We start from the raw sequence: 21,867 nt of genomic DNA, 5'->3' as shown, positions 1-21,867 counted from the left end.
GGAATTTTCATGTGTGGCCTTACTTATGTTGAGGTAGCTTTCTTCTATTCCTAGTTTGTTTAATGTTTTTATCATGAAGGGGCATTGAATTTTGCCAAATCCTTTTTCTATAGCAATTGAAATGATCAGGTGGTTCCTCCCATTTCATTCTATTTTTGTGGCATATCACATTGATAGTTTTCATATACTGAACCATTCTTGAATTCCTTAAATAAATCCCACTTGATCATGGTTCATTATTGATTTACTTACTTACTTACTTACTTACCTACTTACTATTTTTAAAAATATAATTCATTCTCGAATTGACTAACATACGGCGTATAAAGTATGCTCTTGTTTTTTGGGATAGATTCCCATGATTCATCACTTACATACAACACCCAGTGCTCATCTCAAGTGCCCTCCTCAATGCCCATCACCCATTTTCCCCTCTCCCCCACCCCCCATCCACTCTTAGTTTGTTCTCTGTATTTAAGAGTCTCTTAGGGTTTGCCTCCCTCCCTCTCTGTTTGTAACTATTTTTCTCCCTGTCCCTTCCCCCATGGTCTTCTATGAAGTTTCTCAAGATCCACAGTGAGTGAAAACATATGATATCTGTCTTTCTCTGACTGACTTATTTCACTCAGCATAATACCTTCCAATTCCATCCATGTTGCTGTAAATGGCATGATTTCATTCTTTCTTGTTGCCAAGTAGTATTCTGTTGTATATATAAACCATATCTTCTTTATCCATTCATCAGTTGATGGACATTGAGGCTCTTTCCATAATTTGGCTATTGTTGAAAGAGCTGCTATAAACATTGGGGTACATGTGCCCCTATGAATCAGCACTCCTGCATCCCTTGGGTAAATTCCTAGCAGTGCTATTGCTGGGTCATAGGGTAGTTCTATTTTGAACTTTCTGAGGACCCTCCACACTGTTTTCCAGAGCGGCTGCACCAGTTCGCATTCCCACCAACAGTGCAGGAGGGTTCCTGTTCCTCCACATCCTCGCCAGCATCTGTAGTCTCCTGAGTTGTTCATTTTAGCTACTCGGACCAGTGTGAGGTCGTATCTCAGTGTGGCTTTGATTCGTATTTCCCTGATGAGGAGTGACATTGAGCATCGTTTCATGTGTCTGTTGGCCATCTGGATGTCTTCTTTGGAAAAGTGTCTTTTCATGTCTTCTGCCCATTTCTTCACTGGATTATTTGTTTTTTGGGTGTTGAGTTTGGTAAGTTCTTTATAGATCTTGGATACTAACCCTTTATCCGATATGTCATTTGCAAATAGTTTCTCCCATTCTGTCAGTTGCCTTTTAGTTTTGTTGATTGTTTACTTGGCAGTGCAGAAGTTTTTATCTTGATGAAGTCCCAATAGTTCATTTTTGCTTTTATTTCCCTTGCCTTCGGAGACGTGTTGAGTAAGAAGTTGCTGCAGCTGAGGTCAAAGAGGTTGTTGCCTACTTTCTCCTCTAGGGTTTTGATGGTTTCCTGTCCCACATTTAGGTCTTTAATCCATTTTGGGTTTATTTTTGTGAATGGTGTAAGAAAGTGGTCTAGTTTCATTCTTCTTCCTGTTGCTCTCCAGTTCTCCCAGCGCCATTTGCTAAAGAGACTGTCTTTTTTCCATTGGATACTCCTTACTGCTTTGTCAAAGATTAGTTGGCCATACATTTGCGGGTTCAATTCTGGGTTCTCTATTCTATTCCACTGGTCTATGTGTCTGTGTTTGTGCCAATACCATACTGTCCTGATGATTACAGCTTTGTAGTAGAGGCTAAAGTCTGAGATTGTGATGCCTCCCACTTTGGTTTTCTTCCTCAGTATTACTTTGGCTATTCGGGGTCTTTTGTGGTTCCATACAAATTATAGGATTGTTTGTTCTAGCTTGAAGAAGAATGCTGGTGTAATTTTGATTGGGATTGCATTGAATGTGTAGATTGCTTTGGGTAGTATAGAATGTTTTTCCGTTTCTTTGTGTCTTCAATTTTGTTCATAAGTTTTCTATCATTTTCAGCATACAGATCTTTTACATCTTTGGTTACGTTTATTCCTAGGTATTTTATGGTACTTGGTGCAATTGTAAATGGGATCAGTTTCTTGATTTCTCTTTCTGTTGCTTCATTATTGGTGTATAGAAATGCAACCAATTTCTGTACATTGATTTTGTACCCTGCGACGTTGCCTAATTCATGCATCAGTTCTACAGCGTTTTGGTGGAGTCTTTAGGGTTTTCCATGTACAGTATCATGTCATCTGCAAAAAGTGAAAGTTTGACTTCTTCTTTGCCAATTTTTATGCCTTTGATTTCATTTTGTTGTCTGATTGCTGATGCTAGCATTTCCAACACTATGTTAAACAACAGCTGTGAGAGTGGACATCCCTGTCGTGTTGCTGATCTCAAGGGGAAAGTTCTCAGTTTTTTTCCCAATTGAGGATGATATTAGCTGTGGGCTTTTCATAATATGGCTTTTATGATGTTTAAGTATGTTCCTTCTATCCTGACTTTCTTGAGGATTTTTATTAAGAAAGATGCTGTATTTTGTCAAATGCTTTTTCTGCATCTATTGACAGGATCATATGGTTCTTATCCTTTTATTACAGTGATGTATCACATTGATTGATTTGCGAATATTGAACCAGCCCTGCAGCCCAGGAATGCATCCCACTTGATCATGGTGAGTAATTATTTTTATATGCTGTTGAATTCGATTTGCTAGTGTTTTGTTGAGAATTTTTGCATCCACGTTCATCAGGGATATTGGCCTGTAATTCTCCTTTTTTGTGGGGTCTCTGTCTGCTTTGGGAACCAAAGTAATGCTGACTTCATAGAATGAGTCTGGAAGTTTTCCTTCCCTTTCTATTTTTTGGAACAGCTTGAGAAGGATAGGTATTATCTCTGCTTTAAATGTCTGGTAGAATTCCCCTGGGAAGCCATCTGACCTAGGACTCTTATTTGTTGGGAGATTTTTGATAACTGATTCAATTTCTTCACTAGTTATGGGTGTGTTCAAATTTTCTGTTTCGTTCTGTTTAAGTTTTGGTGGTGTGTAGTTATCTAGGAATTTGTCCATTTCTTCCAGGTTGTCCAGTTTGTTGGCATCTAATTTTTCATAGTATTCTCTGATAATTCCTTGTATTTCTGAGAAACTGGTTGTGATAAATCCATTTTTATTCATGATTTTATTATTTGGGTTCTTTCTCTTTTCTTTTTGAGAATTCTGGCTAGGGGCTTATCAATTTTGTTTATTTTTTCAAAAACCACCTGTTAGTTTCATTGATCTGTTCTACTGTTTTTTTTGGATTCTATATTGTTTATTTCTGCTCTGTTCTTTATTATTTCTCTTCTTCTGCTGAGTTTGGGTTGTCTTTGCTGTTCTGCTTCTAGTTCCTTTAGGTGTGCTGTTACATTTTGTACTTGGGATTTTTCATGTTTCTTGAGATACGCCTGGATTACAACGTATTTTCCTCTTAGGAGTGCCTTTGCTACATCCCAAAGCGTTTGGACTGTTTTGTTTTCATTTTCATTTGTTTCCATATATCTTTTAATTTCTTATTTAATTGCCTGGTTGGCCCCTTCGTTTCTTTAAAAAAATTTTTTTTTTAAAACATTTTTTCATTTTAGAGAGTGAGAGAGACAGAGCATGAGTGGGGGAGGGGCAGAGAGAGAGGGAGACACAGAATCCGAAGCAGGCTCCAGGCTCTGAGCTGTCAGCACAGAGCCCGATGCGGGGCTCGAACTCATGAACCCTGAGATCATGACCTGAGCCGAAGTTGAACGCTTAACTGACTGTTCCACCCAGGCACCCCTGATTTATGATTTTTGATTGAGAATTCATATTTAGTCGGTTAATGTGTGGAAACCCTGGGGACCTCAGTTGAGGATATTTGTTTCTTCTTGGAAAATAGGGGTTTCTTTGGACCTTTGTCGAGTCTCTGGCCAAATCCTCATGCCTTTATTTCAACTCTCCTCCCTTCATCATGGCTAGGTTGATATGTAATATTTACTGCCATGCAACACAGCACTTTACCCATGTTTATAACTCACTGTGTATTTTTCTTCCTTGTAAGTTTATGTTATGAATCAGTTAGAATAGGCTAGGCTACATTGTGTTAAACAATTCCAAAAATCTCAGTCTTTTGAAACAGCATAAGTTGATCTCTCACCCACATAGAGACTGATGCAGGTCACAGTACATGTATCACCAGGGCACCTGTCCTCAGGCAGCCCAGGTTACTTTGTTCTTATGGTTCTACTGTGTCAACGCGAGGCCCCTGCTTTCATGATGTAAATGGAAAAGAGAGCAGAGAGAATTTTATATGAAACTTTTATTCTGTCAACTCAAGAGCGACATTTGTCATCCAGCTCATATTTTTGGAGGGAGTTATGTGATTCCTCCGGCCGCAAGGGACCTGGGAAATACGATCTTCCACAGTCCCAAGAAGGAAAGGAGAATCAGATACTGGTAACCCCTGATAATGACTGCCACAGCTTAATTCCCGAGAGGCCACCAATGTGTCAAAAATGGCTTTTGATGTAGAATTTACTTGTTGCACATTGAGAGGGCCTTTCATACTATCTAGACTGCAACTCTGTGGGATGGGAAGCTCCCAGCTCGTTCTTAATGCACCAAGATCTGAGAGCCCGATGACATCTGATGATGTCACAAGTTCTACTACTATGAGTTTTCAAAAACTCTGACTACTTTTGATGAGGTGAATGAAATAATGAGATAATTGCCTAGTTTTATTTACCCCAAAGCAAATACTTGTATTCTTTAAATGTAATGAAATAGAATATGGTGGATATGAGTTTGGATAGAGGCAGCACAGAGTACTATATAAAAATATAAAGGAAGATATTTGAAAAAAATGTAAGTAAAATAGGATTGAGGAAGGTGAATGATTTTTGGAAAACTTTCTAAGGCACATATTACTGTCATTTCACCATGATCCTTTGAAACAGTTGAGCACTTTTGGATTCCTTTCTGGTGAGTATCGATACTCCGTACTCAGATGAAACGATCAATTCTAGAATGTTTAGGATGTGTAACACTAGTGGAATTAGGTCTTTTAAATTCTTATTAGAGTTATTAATTTTATTACTTCTTTTATTGATAGTTTTCTTTTTAAGATGTTGTTATAATGTGAAAATATATATACTTTTGTCTCTAGGCTCGGAAATAAGCTGAATTAAGAAGCATAATAAAACATGTCAAGATTAACAATTTTAATTGATACATTTGACTCCAAACTTGAGTAAGATTTACCAGAATGTCTGTATCTAAGTCTAATGTGAATTCCAGAGTTTTGAATAATTGCAGTGTGTGCAGCTGGAAGAAACAACTTAAATAGGAAGGAAATCTATTACGTCACAACACTATTAAGGAAACAAATATAGAATTACTAGTGTTTAAATCTATTTTCAGTAGTTTAAAATTATATGTTGCATGAAAATGCTAAACTCAAAGAAGCTTATTGAGTCTCTAGCTTCTCTGAGCAGCTGCCAATGGCTAATGGTTATAATTATTATTATTATTGACAATAATAATAATTAATAGTAAAATCTACCTTAAAATGTGATGCTTTTAAAAATAATATTGAAGATGACAAAGGGTATATAAATTTTCCCTAATAAAGTTTAAGATTGTAAAACTACATCATAATGATTATTTCCTCTAAAGCACATTACATTTTAACTGGGATTATTTCCTATAGTCAAGATATTTAAAGAAAACACTTAGGAAAAATACACCAAAGTCTTTAGGAATAGAAGTGCTATCTGAATGGAAAAAAAAAATTATTATTCTAATATTTGTAGTAATAACAAGGGAAAAAGACTCATTTGCCCATTATATTCAGTAATATTTGAATGGCGATTTAATTGACCTTATAATTTTAAGATACTCTTTTTTAATGATAAATTTTGGTATGAGATTCTGCAAATTTCTTATATACTAACAAAGAGAACAAGTTTCTTCTTAGAACTTACGGGTAGTGTGATAATGGTCAACATAACTGATGCCACATGCCTGGCCCCTGACATCACGCTTAACATGTATGGGCTCATTTAATTTCCCAGCAGCCCAAGGAGGGCGGTCACTCCATTGACTGCACAGAAGAAGGAGGCTCCGAGATTTGCCCATAGAGAGTCCTATTCCAGTCTTCCTTCTTAACTCTGGTACTGTACTCCCTCCCGGAGAGAAAGTCAGGGAACCACACTACTAACAAATTGCTTCTTTTAAACCTAACCCTCCTCCTACTATCAGTGGGATAATAGTTGGTTTGTGTACACACGATAAAAACAAAACAATATATTGCTAAATAAAACCAGAGTTGTTAAAAGTGAAAGGTGAAATTTGAAATCTCTTTTTCGAATAAAGGAGTTATATAATTTTGGATTTGGAAGAAACTTTTAAAATTATTTATTAACTCTTTAATTTTACAAAGGAAATAAAATGAATCCAGAGACTTGACGTTTTTTGTGCTGGATGTAGTGATAGAACCTAGGTCTACTGACTCCTAGATAAGTACTTTCTTCCAGATAAAAATTTTTCTTTTTTTTTTTTTTTTAAATTTTTTTTCAACGTTTATTTATTTTTGGGACAGAGAGAGACAGAGCATGAACGGGGGAGGGGCAGAGAGAGAGGGAGACACAGAATCGGAAACAGGCTCCAGGCTCTGGGCCATCAGCCCAGAGCCTGATGCGGGGCTCGAACTCACGGACCGCGAGATCGTGACCTGGCTGAAGCTGGACGCCCAACCGACTGTGCCACCCAGGCGCCCCTCTTTTTTTTTTTTTTTTAAACACCATCTTGCTATTAGGCTTTAATAATTCAGCGTTCTAGATATGACTAGCAAAACCAAAGCCTGCCATGTTAGGTTTAATGCTGGCAGTCTTGTTTACTTCTTACCAAATAATCATGAAACTACATTTCCTGCCTTCAACTCTTTCTTTTCTCTTACCTCTTTTTTATTGATTGATTCTTATGTAATGTGCGTCCAGTTTCTGTAGATGAAAGGTGACCAGAAGATGAACCTGCTGCTTTTGACTGATGATAAAAAACAGTGCTCGGGGTCCCTGGGTGGCTCAGTTGGTTAAGCATCTGACTTTGGCTCAGGTCATGATCTCATGGTCTGTGACTTCGAGCCCCTGGTCGGAAATCTCTGCTTCGGAGATTCTCTATCTCTAGCCCCTGCTTCAGAATCTCTCTATCCCTCTCTCTCTGCCCCTCCCCCACGCATGCTTTTTCTCTCTGAAAAATAAAATAAATAAACATTAAAAATCATTTAAAAATAGTGAAATAAAAATAAATGCTCTATGTGTTCATGAAAATATCTTCAGAAAATGTTTCCTCTCGTGGATATCCCATCGGAAGGGAGGGCAGATCAATTCCACAGCTTGTGGCCGCCAACCGAGGGGCAGGGGCAACAATATTTTGGGGGCCAGCCTACACCTCATACCTCCATGTCTGTCTAATCAGTAGTGGCATCGCTTTTCCGAGCAGTATGGTAAGCAGGTCCTTACACTGACCAGCGCCCTGCCTTCAGCACCTATTGGACACTGTTTTGCGGTATCCCATGGTAGCTACCTTTCTCTAGTACTGATCTAACTCACCCGTGACAGCGATAGCCGTCTTGTGACGAAGAGGTCTGCAGTCATGGAGGCAGTCAATCGCAGTGCACTGTGGGAAAATGCTCAGCTCAGACATTGCTAATGTGTGGACCCATCGTTTCCAGTAGTGTTGGGATTGTGGGGCAGCTACAGGAACACCAGCAGCCTAGATAGCAGAGGACCGGGCGAAGAGATGGAAACTATGCTTAGAAGGTGCCTACTCAGTGCCTGGTTTGTGCTAGAGGCTACCTGCATGACCTCGTGCAGTTATTCAACCCAGATGTGTAATCTTCATTTTCTAGAGAGGCCCATTGCACTCCTGGGAGGTCAGGTAACTTGACCACGGTTGCCCAGCTTATATGGGCATGTTACATTCCTGTGGCCAGCTGTGGGCCTGTTTACACTCGGATCCTTACCATTATGCTGACCTCGCACACTGCTCCCATGTCAGTCGGCCTCCACGTTGGCCGGGCTAAAAGACGGCTCCAGGAGGAATCTGGCAGGAAGGGAGAAGCCAGGCATTTCTTTGGTTGCCGTGGCTCTACCCGGTCCACCATGGGTCCAGCTTCCACCAAGTGACCCTGGGTTGTGATAGCTCGCTTTTCCCTTTAAGTTCAGACTTGTTGCCAATCTCCAGACCACTTCGCTCAGTTCTTCCATGGCCTCTGTTATACCTCTATTCCAGGTGTATTTGACTCTAAAGTTGACATTAGAAAAAAATCTGATCAAAGTCCAAGAGCTGTCACTTTGCCTTCTTTTCTCTAAAATTGAGTTAAAACTTTTGCCTTCTTTATCTCCCAGGATTGTTTGAAGCTCAGATGAGACAGTGTAGGGGAAGGCTTTGCAGTAAAGAGATGTAGTATTATATGTTTCCGTCACTGAAACAGATAGCCTGTACAGGCATTGGGCCCCAGACTTTGGCAAAGCCTTTCTGTCTAGAAAAGTCTTCTATCTGGCTGGGGTGTGGGGGTGGGCTTTAAAATTACTGCTGCTTGGGTCCCACCCACATGGATTCTGATTTCAGGTGTCTTGGGAACCTGTGTTTTCAAAAATCTCCAGGTGGTTCTCACGTGCAGTCGGGGTGAGAAACACAGCTTTCTATCAGTGGTTCTTGAAGGGTGGGCTTTGGACCGAAAGCATCAGCACCATCTGGAAACCTGTTAGAGCCGCACCTTCTTGGGACCCACCTAGACCTGCTGAGTCAGAGACTCTAGAGTGGGGCCCTCCGGCTACCTGTAAGAAGCCCCCCAGATGAGTCTGGTGCCCACTCAGGTTTGGGTACAGCAGCATTGGGTGGGCGTGCCGCGCTTCAGTCAAAGAGGTTTGGCTGCCCTGCCTTTTCTCTCTTTTCACCTCTGCTCTCCTGTGGCTGGGAAGGGGGACTTCTTACCGTCCCAACCACGATTGCTTGTGCTTCCTGTGACCGTGTGTCTACTGCTACTGTGGCTCTCTTGGCTGCGGCTTCAAGCCAGCCACTGTTGGACACGGAAGTGGAATTTATTTATTCAAGCCCTCGTTATTAAGCACACGCTGTGGGCCAGGAACTGTGCAAGGCCCTGAGAGTGCCACAGTCAAAGGAGGGGATGGGCTCCATCCTCAGAGCACCGGCTGTCTGGGGAGAGGCCGCCAAGCAGCTAGCAATGCACATCTGTCGCGAGAAATGCTGCGCGAGGGCCCTCGCCCTCGCATGCAAGAATGGCACCGTTATTTCCCTGACGACAGTGATCATAAGATTTATCTGCATCAGGGGTTCTTTTTCACACAATGAAGATAGAATTAATGTAGTGTCTGATAAAGGGAGGGACCAGTTTCACTAGATGTGGCTTCAGGATGTCCCGAAAGGGTGGGACCCGCGGGACCTGGCGGCCCAGGCCTTGTCTGAAATCCCCACGGAGGAGGCGCCTAGAAGGCAGACCCTCCTGGAGCTCACCCGGCTAAGGGCACGCCCAGGTAAGTCCGCCAAGAAGGATTCGGGAGGCAAGGCCTTTGCTTGTCCAGAAAATGACAAGCTGGTGATGCTTCTGCCTGGTAGAATAAGTGTTTGCTCGAGCAAGAATGAGGAAGGTGAACGTGTCTAAAAGTGTATTTAGGATTTGGGACCCTCTCTGATTTGGCGAATAGGTTTTCGAAGTGGAAGGGCTAGCTCTCTCCAGAAGAGGGCGCCTGTATTCTTTGTTACCATTTTCCATCTGGAAGCGACCGTTTATATTTTCATACTGGCACAGAATAAACAGAAGACTGACTTATGTTTTGCTGTTTGCAGAACTGACTTCATGTAATTTTGACAGTTGTACCACATTCCAAACGGTTATAATTTTTTCCACTGGGACTTGGGGATATTAGATTAGGACATCAGAAAACCATGGGAAATGCATCTCCTAACAGTATTCTTGCACTGCATGAGCTCTGTGCTCTTTGGCTTATCTGTAAAAACATCTCCTTCATTAGCGCCTACGAACAAGGCCTGTCAGTAACACACTAGTCTCCAAAGTATGCTTCTGCGTATTTGAAAGAATATTTACATAACGTGGAAAACAAGTGGCTGATCCATTTAAAACGGCGAAACAATTGGATGATACATTTTCTTCTTATTCAGACAGTTACAGCACTATGGAGACGTTGCCATTAATAAGTTCAGACGTGAGTAACATGACACTTTGGCAGATCGCATGCCAGAATCAGAAAGGGGCCGCCATCTCAGAGGGGGCCGCGAGCGAGGAGGACACATGTACACAAACACGCAAACTCCGCTCAGTGGCCAAAAAGGGTGAGTGGAGGAATCTGAAAGTAAAAATCTGTGGCTTTTGAATTTAGTGTGAAATTGCAAACAGACAATGCAGTAAGCGGATCAGAGCGTGAGGGAATAGAAGTGAAATTTTGGTGACACTAGATAAAAGTATGTGAAGGGTGGTCCCTGTGGCTCAGGGGTTCTGCTCTGCCTAGAGGGCCGATACGTTGGCACATGGGTGACGGTGCCGTTTTTAAAGCAGATTTGTGCGATTTCCTGCTTTCCTGGGAAGTAATTCTCTCTCTCTCTCTCTCTCTTCGCTGGCCTGCCCCCACCTTTATACTCCCAAATTAACATGACACGGGGAGAAGGGATGTCCAGGTTGGGCTTTATGTTCACGCAGCTTTCTGCAAAGATAAGAGATGTTAAACCTTCTGGGACTGATGACTTGCCTCACGTGGCTCTGAGACTTGCTCTCCTCGGAAGGTGAAGAAGGGTGGGGAGAAAGGGCGAAACGGCCCTTTCCGCACTGCTTTATTATGTGCAGCGTTTTCTCAAAGTCTTAAGTGTAGATGAAAGCTCTCAGCCTTTAAATTAACGTGACCCAACGTTCACATGGCCGATGCTGCGGACATGCCCGCCTGTGAGAAGATTCGGGGTCTGGGCTTGATTTCTGTGGATGTAATCAGCAGAGAGCATGAATGGGAGGAATGATTGGGAAGCTCTGAAAGTTTCTAGTGTGTTCCCTGTTTTGTCATTATCTCGGGGTAATTGGAGTTGAGAGGGTAGGACCTCTAATGAGCGGCTGCTCTCCCCTAATGGACGGGGACTGGAAATTAGTGCGGCTCCTGCTGTTCTACGTGAGTGAACCGTGGCGGCCAGAGCCGCCAGCGGGTCCCTCCAGGAAGTTTAGGCAACTGCCTAATGGTGGCCTCGCTAATGGCAACAATTACAGAATAGCCTTTTCAATGAGACCCGTGTGCATCAGTTAGAGACTAATCTCATTGAGCAGCAACAGGCCTGTGACAATGTCCATTCGGTGACTGGTACTTCAGCATCGCCGGCTAGAAGGGGTTTTCGCGTCTCCCGAGAAAGCCGAAATAGACACGACGTGACACCAACCTGTGCCCCTTTGCAAGACCAAGATTGCAGCAGCAGGCGAGAGAGCAAGCGCGCCTTCTCCCCGGGTCCGTCTCCTGCCGGGGAGGTAGCCCCCTTTTCTACCCACGGCATCCCACTTAGCAAGTTCAGAGCCGTGGCCGGCAGACGGGCGCCGACCCTCCGCCAGCCGCGGCCTTCAGAGTTACCTGCCACGTCTCGGAGGGAATATGGGGGCACCGAAGGCAGGAGGGGGTTCCCGCGATGAGAATCCGTCAACACGGGTGGATGCCTGTAGCTGGGAACGAGAGCCGGTCGGTGCCGTTTCAAATCACTGGACTCGTTTACTGTCGCAGGTTTTAACACCTCCGGTGACAGAACTGGGGCTTCCAGGCCTGGCCGTGAAAGCCACTGTAGTTTGAGGTCACGTGGCTTTACTCACTCTGTGGGAAAGACCGGCCTTGTGCCGTCACGGCAGCACCGACTTGACCCCAGAAGGGCCTGGACTCTGAGAGTGAGTAAGGAGGCATTGCCTTCTAGGGGCCCTCCCGGGCAGGGTCAGCTCCTCAGCACGAGGGCCTCTTAAACTGTCCATCCCGGGCACCTCTCTGGCCTCACCCTACCCCCATCCCGAGAAGAACCAGTCCCCTTTGAGGCACGAGCGCTCTTTCTCGGAACGATTGGATCCCTTCGTTTTTGCGGAATTAGTACGTTGGTAAATTTGGCCTATTCGCACACACACACACCACATCTCCTCCACAGAAAGACATAGGTGTTGAGTGAGCCGCAAACGTCTTTAAATATAAAACCTACGTAAGGAAAAAATTGAAGAGGGCAGTATGTTTACTGCGTGGATTTCAAGATACGCTAGGTCTTTTTCGTCAGAGTAATTTATCCTGAGCAGAATCGACTGACCCAGATCTGGACGTTTTTGTTTGTGTGTGGGGGGTGGGGAAGGGGAAGCTTCAAATTTTTCTTAGCTTTTTGGAGTTTGCTCGCATATTATAGCTGCTGACTCATCATCACGGAAGAGTGGAGATGAGAGAAAGTCGCAAATACATTTGGTGTATGGGAGTTTTTTTAAAAAAGTTCTTGCTGTCATTTTCAGGGTTAAGTGTTGTTCCAGCCGTAGCACGCAGACACAAAGATTGCTCGTAAAATATAATTTCACTAGAAGATGATCCCTTATCCGCTCAGAACGAGGAGACAGTGCTGAATTCAGCTCACAAGTGGCCAATTTAACTTAACACTATTTGCATGAAAATAATTGCAGGTGCAAGCAGGGAAGGAAGCTTTTGAGCAGTTGGCCTTAGGTGTGCCTGGTCAAGTCGGGTCCTGTAATATCCGTTCTCTGCTTTGGCTTGAGTCATTTCAGGGACTTGTAGCTTTTTTTTTTTTTTTTTTTTTAAAGAGGGAGCACAAGGAAAAATTGCAGACTTCACCTAATTTAAAATAAGAACTTCCTATTGACTGATTTTACTCTTTTCACTGCAGAATTTAGAGAAAGCAAGCAGTTCACAAGGCACCTATTTCTGGTTTGCAATACAGGTTGTGGTTTCCCTCTTATTAAACATTGGCTATATTTTTAAGACACTTTGCCTAAGAGTGGATAAAGTGCTTGCAAAGTAATGGTTGTTGAAAGCGTCCGAAAATCCCCCAGGAACTAATTTGTTGTTGTTTTTATTCTCTAACTAGAATGGGAGTTTGCCTAAGATGTTGGTGATTTCCTGCAGTGATTTCTGAACGAGAAGTAGATTTAAGGTTCGAAGTCACTTTTGTGTGTGATCTCTGGGTTAAGAAGCAAATTCCTCACTTTGAAGGCTCAAATGTTTTTCTTTGGAGAAATAGAAAAAAAAATGCAAGAGACTTGTTAAACATGCTTGTGCCATATCGACTCCATCATAGACTGGAACTTGGCCCACAACAAAGCCTTACGGGTGTGAGGTGCTGGGGGTTAGGTGTCGTCCTTGGGCCACAGAAACCTCAAGCATGTGGGCAGAATGGTGACCATTGGCAGCCATCAGGCTGTGAAAACAACGTGCTAATTACTGGGGAAAACAAACAGCCAGCAGTTTCTACATACCCATCAGGAGATATGAATAACAGAGTACATACATTTTTAAATTTAGCGCATTTTTGCTGCTCAATAAATGCATAATAATAATCATCATCACATTTTTATTAGACACTGTGCATTTATGAGCGAGCTTGGTGGTCTCTTTGGGCCTCTGCCAAGGTCTAATGGAGCCTTCATAGCTGTGCAGACTCCTCTTTCAGATTTTCCCCTCCTTTCTGCATAATCTAGGGGACGACAGCAAACCTACCTGGGGTAAAGGGAACGTGAAGGAGGCAGCTTTTACTTTATCTCAGAGTCAATCTACCCTGGCTTTTCCAAGCCAAAGACATTCTTCTAGAAATCACTGTGCTCCGTGACAAAAGTTGAACAGAAGATAATCACTCACAAAGGAAAAGAAAAATGTTAGCATTAGCCTTTTTTCAAAAATTGGTTTCTGACCCAAGTGTCAACGTTCATTGACCTATAAGCTAGACAACCTGCTTCCTTATTAATAATGGCAAAGTTGGGGCTTGGCACAAAAACATCACCTTGCGTTTTAGAAAGCAGAAATGAAGGTAAAGTTAATGTCGTAACATCCTATGTATCGGATATAATCGGCCTGGGAACGTGGAAAGATGAGACGGGGACATGCGTTCAGTCAGTCAACAAATCTCTGTGGACCACCCAAGATGGCGCAGCCCCTCTTCCCTGGGACTTGGATACATTGGTTACCAGGACAAAGACCCCTGACTTTGCAGGGTTCAACAACTGGGTGGTGTTGAAGAGCATGTCCTACTGAGTAGAAAGTGGCAGTGAAAATCCAAACATCTCACCTAAGTTTGGAAGGTGAGGAAAATGAAAGCGAAGTGAGGGAATCAGGGTCATGGAGCTTGGGAAGACACAGTTGAAACTAGACTTTCTGATGTGATTCAAGTATAGGAAGAATTGTTATCTTGGAGGGGACGGCGGCCATCTCCGAGGAGGGTGGTACGGAAGGAGCCATGCCAGCTGCTAGGAAAGAAATCTAGACTCGAAGATATGGAAGAATGGCAATGAGGACTGGAATGCAATGCCAAAGAAAGGAAAAACAACGAGATAAATTACGCGTGGTCTTCCCAGAGCTGGGCATGAACTATCTTTCAGCTTTCTTTCTTCTACCTTTAAAAACTCGAAATAGCTGTAAACGTATTTAACGTCAATAAGCAATACATTGTCTAAGGGAGATAAACACAGAATAGTGCACCATACATGGACCTGTACATTTAGAGAACAAATGTGGATTGTGTCTAACGTGTTGGTAGAGGGGTGGGCTTACACACAGGGAACATTTTTCCTCCATCTGAGGCAACATCTATGTAGGGAGGCTGGTTCACCACTTCTAGACACGTTTGTATGTGCACCCCACCGCACATGATGCCCCTGTATGTGGCATAGAAATATATATTTCTGTGTTGTTTGGGTCTTTTTGGTTGTTTTTGTTTTTGTTTTTAGGTTCCAAGATATATAGTCAACATATCACCCGGAGGAGAACTATTTGAGGCATTCTTGGAGTGATTTCATCTGTTGAATGTTAGGTAGTGACTGAGAGACCAGGTAGGTTTGTCTGGGAGGGGGGGCATAATTAGTAAAGCTTTAGCGCAGGTAAGAGCAGGGCCTAGTGCGGCCATTCTACCTACTTTCCTTCTCCCTTGGCCGTTTCTTGCTACTACTAGATTGGTACCCACCACCGCATTGTGGTGAGACCCTTGAGGGCAGGGACCGTGTGTCGTGTGGCATCGAATTCCTAGCATCCAGCACAGGGCTATGCACTTGGTAGGGGCTCAATGCGTATTTATTGGCTAGAATTGAACCAGTATAAACATACAAGGAAAGCCTCACCAGGGAGCCTGGAATACCAAGAACTAAGTTAAAGGAAACTTGGGGCAGGTCTTTCTGCCCAACCCCAGGGCACAGCTCTCCGTGTCTCAGACACCACTCCCTGCAGTTGGGCAAGGAGGGGCGCCGACTTCAGGGTGGACTGTGTCTAGTTTAAAGGATGCTCACTGTGCCACTGTGAGTGAAAAACTGTTGACAAGTCGCACATCCATCAATAGGAGAAAATTGTTGGATTATGGTATATCGATGCTATGGAAGGTGAAGCGGCCATTGAAAAGGAACTAGGGAAGTCTGCCTGCTCTGCCAGAGGAGGATATCAATGGTAGAGTACTGGTGTTTTTTTTTTTTAATGTTAATGTTAATTTTTTTTTAATGTTATGCTTGAGAGAGAGAGAGACAGAGACAGAGCGCAAGCGGGGACAGGGGGGCAGAGAGGGAGACACAGAATCCAAAGCAGGCTCCAGACTCTGAGCTGTCAGCACAGAGCCCGACGCAGGGCTCAAGCTCATGAACCGTGAGATCATGACCTGAGCCGAAGTTGGATGCTCAACTGACCGAGCACCCAGGGCGCCCCCCACCATCCCTGCTCTGCTCCCACCCCCCAGAGTACTGGTTTTTGAAAAGCAGTATGCATGTCATTATGTGTAATTTGTTCCCATTTAAAGAACTACCCCTATACATATGTGCATATGTATGGGTACTTGCAGAAAGCTCTGGAAGGATGTACGTCAAATACTAGCGAGTGCCTATGAAGGGATGGGAGAGATTTAAAAATCCATGTACTTCTGAACTGTCTGAATGTTTTACAGCAAACTTGTATTACATATGCAATGACATATATATGTTATTTATCTCTCTATATTTCTCTATATATTTTTATAGATATATATTTATATATACAGATATTGTAGATATATATTTTCTTTCTCTATATATATATGGAAAAGAAGAGTTTCTCTCCTTTGTGAGAATTGGTTTGTTGTAGTAGCCTAGAATTAATATATAAATAAGTATATATATTAAATAGTTGTTATTTAACTAATTTACTATTGATTGAGTGATTGATTCTTGGCTAAATAAAGTGGAACAATTCTCACGAAGGAAAGAGACCATCGTTGACTCGTAAGAAGGTCTTATTTTTCATGACTGAAAGTCCTATCTCTTGGTTGGGCTTGTATTTCTTTTAGTGATGAGTAAGGGGCAGTGTCCCTTGAGAACATAGGTCCCCAAATTGTAGGCAAAAAAAAAAAAAATCATAATTTCATGTCTAATACTTTTTTTTTTTGCTCTCTTGCTTTGGACATGTCTACATATAGCAAGTCAAAAGTTAAAGTAAAACTCTAGATTAGCATTGTCGCCAGAAGGGGAGGGAAATTGTAGCAGAGAGTCTAAGATGAGTCCCAAGCGGCTATGTTTTTATGTTCCTCCACACATAATTCTGAGGCATAGCCAGGACTGAGACCTACCCCTGGGGTTTCTTTGATACTAACCATACTCTACGGACTACAAGGCAATCTTTCCAGTGTACTCTTGACATCAGCAAAAAACAGGAGTAGTGAAACATGATTTGTGCCAACATAAGTTTGCATGTTTCCCATTTGTTTGTGGTCAGCATCAAATCCCAGTCCGATATTTATAGGCTTATGATTTTAAAGTATCCCAAATCAAGGCTCTGTCTAACACTCAAGACAAATCTAAATCAACATCTTGCTTTTCTTTGTCACTACTGGGGGGACTTGGGGATAATCACAAAGTTTCCTTCTAATTATGTGATTCCACTGTATGGCTCTGATAAGTCGGTACTTGAGTATACTAAATAGGTTTGAATCTTTAGGCCTGGACGAGTTATATCTCAAGGTACTGTAATAATTCATGTATATAATGGCCGAGCCTGGCCAATGGTATTTATGAAACTTTTCCGTGACTCTAAACAGTCTCTACCACACTAGAAAAATAACGGTTTTATCTATTACCATGGGGCTGAATTATTCTATTTAACTAGAATTCTTATTATTGATGTTAAGTTGCTACTAATTAAAAAAAACTTTTTTGAGTGTAGTTGACACACAATGTGACATTAGTTTAAGGGGTACAACATAGTGATTCAACAGTTCTGTGCGGTATACTGTGCTCACTTACATGTAGCTGCCATCTGTCACCACACAGCACTGTCGCAATATCATCGACTATGTTCCCTATGCTGTGCCTTTTGTTCTTGTATCTCCTGCCAATCTCCTTCACCCATTTTGCCCAACCCTGTACCCCCTTCCCTCTGGCAACCATCAGTTTACTCTCTGATTTCTTCTTTTTGTTTATTCATTTTTTTTTTTTTTTTTTTTTTTAGATTCTACAGACGAGTGAAATTATATAGTATTTGTCTTTCTCTGTCTGCCTTGTTTCACTTAGCATGACACTCTCTTGGTCCATCCGTCCATCTGTGTTGTTGCAAATGGCAATATCTCCTCTTTTTTACGGTGGAGTAATATTCCATTGTGTATATATATATACACACCACATCTTCTTTGTCCATTTATTTTTGGAAAGACACTTGGGTTGTTTCCATATCTTGGATATTGTAAGTTATTTATAATTTTTGCCCCTTTTCCAGGTGTCTTTTTTTTTTTTTCTCCTGAATGGCCATAGTGATTAATTTTATGTGTCAATTTATGTTGGGTATTTGGTGAAACATTATTCTAGGTGTTTCTGTGAGGGTATTTTTGGATGAGGTTAACATTTATATCAGTAGACTGAGTTGAAGCAGACTGCCCTCCATAAACGTGGGTGGGCCTCAGCCAATCAGTGTATAGCCTGCGTAGAACAAAAGGCTGACCTTCTCCGAGTAAGAAAGAATCTTTCAGCCAGACAGCCTTTGAACTAGGCACTGCCTCTTGCACTTGGCAGCTTCCAGCCGTTAGACATGAACTGCAACGTCAGCTCTGCAGATTTCGGACTTAACCAGCATCTGTAATCACATAAGTCAGTTCCTTATAATAAGTCTCTTCATGTAATCTGTCTCTATATAATAATCTTCATACATATGTAATCTTTATATATAAAGTCTAATAATATTCTATGTAGTAAATATCTCTCTATGTATATGCATATGTAGAACCCTGACTAATACAATGGATGATAAAAACCACACAATTTTCATTGTATTTTCAACCTTTTTTTTTTTTTAGTGATAAATATATAGGATTGTTAGCAGAAAAATATATGTTGTGTTACTTATGAATTACATTCATGGGGCATGAGGGTGCTACAGTTATAGTTTAAAAAACTTCCTCTTATTTTACTTTTGAGATGAAATAGATTTTGAATAGATTTTGAATACAAGTTCAATTAAACGGTAAATGAAAAGAACGCTGGTGCAATTTTGATTGGGATTGCACTGAATGTGTAGATTGCTGTGGGTAGTCTTGCCATTTTAACAATATTTGTTCTTTCAATCCATGAGCATAGAATGTTTTTCCATTTCTTTGTGTCTTCTTCAATTTATTTTAATCGCTTCTCGGCCTTTTGGCCAAGATCAAGTGCAATTTCTTTCATAAGTTTTCCATAGTTTTCAGCATACAGATCTTTTACATATTTGATTAGGTTTATTCCTAAAATTTGTATGGAGCCACAAAAGACCCCGAATAGCCAAAGTAATGTTGAAAAAGAAAACCAAAGCGGAGGCATCAGCATCCTGGACTTCAGCCTCTGCTACAAAGCTATAATCCTCAAGACAGTATGGTACTGGCACAAGAACAGACATATAGACCAATGGAATAGAATACAGAGCCCAGAATTGGATGTATGAAATGTATGGCCAACTAATCTTTAACAAAGCAGCAAAGAGTATCCAATGGAAAAAAGACAGTCTCTTCAGCAAATGGTGCTGGGAGGACTGAACAGCAACACGCAGAAGAATGAAACTAGACCACTTTCTTAACACCATACACAAAAATAAACTCAAAATGGATGGAAGACCTAAATGCGAGACAGGAAACCGTCAAAACCCTAGAGGAGAAAGCAGGCAACAACCTCTTTGACCTCAGCTGCAGCAACTTCTTACTCAACACGTCTCCGAAGGCAAGGGAAATAAAAGCAAAAATGAACTATTGGGACTTCATCAAGATAAAAACTTCTGCACTGCCAAGTAAACAATCAACAAAACTAAAAGGCAACTGACAGAATGGGAGAAACTATTTGCAAATGACATATCGGATAAAGGGTTAGTATCCAAGATCTATAAAGAACTTACCAAACTCAACACCCAAAAAACAAATAATCCAGTGAAGAAATGGGCAGAAGACATGAAAAGACACTTTTCCAAAGAAGACATCCAGATGGCCAACAGACACATGAAACGATGCTCAATGTCACTCCTCATCAGGGAAATACGAATCAAAGCCACACTGAGATACGACCTCACACTGGTCCGAGTAGCTAAAATGAACAACTCAGGAGACTACAGATGCTGGCGAGGATGTGGAGGAACAGGAACCCTCCTGCACTGTTGGTGGGAATGCGAACTGGTGCAGCCACTCTGGAAAACAGTGTGGAGGGTCCTCAAAAAGTTCAAAATAGAACTACCCTATGACCCAGCTAGAAATTTACCCAAGGGATGCAGGAGTGCTGATTCATAGGGGCACATGTACCCCAATGTTTATGGCAGCACTTTCAACAATAGCCAAATATGGAAAGAGCCCAAATGTCCATCAACTGGTGAATGGATACAGAAGATGTGGTTTATATATACAAGGAAATAATACTTGGCAATGAGAAAGAATGAAATCCTGCCGTTTGCAACAACATGGATGGAACTGGAGGGTATTATGCTGAGTGAAATAAGTCAGTCAGAGAAAGACAGGTATCCTATGTTTTCACTCATACGAGGAACTTGACAGAAGACCATGGGGAAAGGGAAGGGGAAAAAAATAGTTTCAAACAGAGAGGGAAGCAAACCCATGAGATTGAAATACAGAGAACAATTGAGGGTTGATGGGGAGACGATGGAGGGGGGGAAATGGGTGACGGGCATTGAGGAAGGCACTTGGGATGAGCACTGATGAGTATGTAAGCGATGAGTCATGGGAATCTACCCCCGAAACCAAGAACACACTGTATACACTGTATGTTAGCTAACTTGACAATAAATTATATGGATAAATAAATAAATAAATACAAATAAAAAAATAGTGAATGAAAATTGAATAAATCACTTGAAATATGTTATTTAAATATTTAATATTTAAATTAAATATTTAAATAAATGTTATGTTATTTAAAAAAATAATGTAAATTATGTTTCATGATAAACTAAATCATACATACTACTATATTTAAAGTTGTAATGGTTTAGAGATTTTTATTTTTTATTTTTTTTTTAATTTTTTTTTTAATGTTTTATTTATTTTTGAGACAGAGAAAAACAGAGCATGAGCAGGAGAAGGGCAGAGAGAGAAGGAGACACAGAATCTGAAGCAGGCTCCAGGCTCTAAGCTGTCAGCACAGAGCCCGACGCAGGGTTCAAACTCATGAACTGCAAGATTGTGACCTGAGCCGAAGTCGGATGCTCAACCGACTGAGCCACCCAGGTGCCCCTAGAGATTTTTATTTTTAAGTTATCTCTATACTCAGCGTGTGGCTGAAACCCATGACCCTGAGATCAAGAGTTTTGTGTTCTACAGACGGAGCCAGCCAGCCGCCTCTCAAGTTTTAATAGTTTAACTACAATCAGTAACTTTCACTGACTCAGAACATTAATATTTTCAGCCATTTTAAAAGTGAACATATTTTATTCATTTCACCCTTCCAAAAATCACCAAAAACTCTGACATGATTTTAAAGAGTAATTTCAGCCAAGTTCGGAAACTAAAGATTAAGGGAATTTAACAAGCTTATTTTCTCCATAGACCTAGTGTTTGAGGAACTTGATCAGAATTTGTGGCAGAACTCATACCAGTATCGTCTAGACCAGGGTTTCTTAACCTTCGCACTATTGACATTTGGGGATGGATCATTCTTCGTTGTGGGATCCTGTCTTGTGCACTGTAGAATGTTCAGTAGCACCCCGGCCTCTACCGTGTAACCTCAAGTGTAGCCACCAAAAATGTGTCCAGAGAATGTCAGAAAGCCCCTTGGGTGGGGGTGGGGGGTGCAAAATCACCCCAGTTGAGAACCCCTGGTGTAGACACATAAGGCATGAGGAAGGCTAGTCGCATAAATAAGGGACCATAGGCTAAAATAAATTTAAATAAGAGATCGTCTAATAAAAATAAAGTTTGATGAAGAAAAACAGTCGAAAACCTTGGGAGCCTACAGTGTGGGAGTGATAGCTCTTCTCCACCTTTGGCCTCCTCACATTTGACATTGTGGTTCACAGGGAGCGGATTTTGCTTTTCACTGATTTTTGCAGTGCCTCGCTACCTTGGTCGTCACCAAATTTAAAACAACCACCTACCTGAAATAAGAATATGTCAAGTGTAAAGTTCCCAATCGACCAAGCGTTGTGTTAAGCAGGC

The 21,867-nt window shown here is 41.7% G+C and overlaps 1 long non-coding RNA gene across 1 annotated transcript in view; it reads left to right on the top strand.

The window, feature by feature from the left end:
- LOC112860872 (uncharacterized) overlaps window positions 1-21,867 on the top strand; it is a 53,359-nt gene that overhangs the window by 27,807 nt on the left and 3,685 nt on the right. The window contains exon 3 of the long non-coding RNA XR_015254125.1: window positions 2,591-2,664. This is a non-coding gene — a long non-coding RNA (uncharacterized LOC112860872). The remainder of the gene's footprint in view (window positions 1-2,590; window positions 2,665-21,867) is intronic.

Source organism: Puma concolor, chromosome A1 (assembly GCF_028749965.1).
Source record: "Puma concolor isolate L17-30 chromosome A1, mPumCon1.1.hap2, whole genome shotgun sequence".
Lineage (NCBI taxonomy): Eukaryota > Metazoa > Chordata > Mammalia > Carnivora > Felidae > Puma > Puma concolor.
This window is presented reverse-complemented; position numbering and strand designations above follow the sequence as displayed.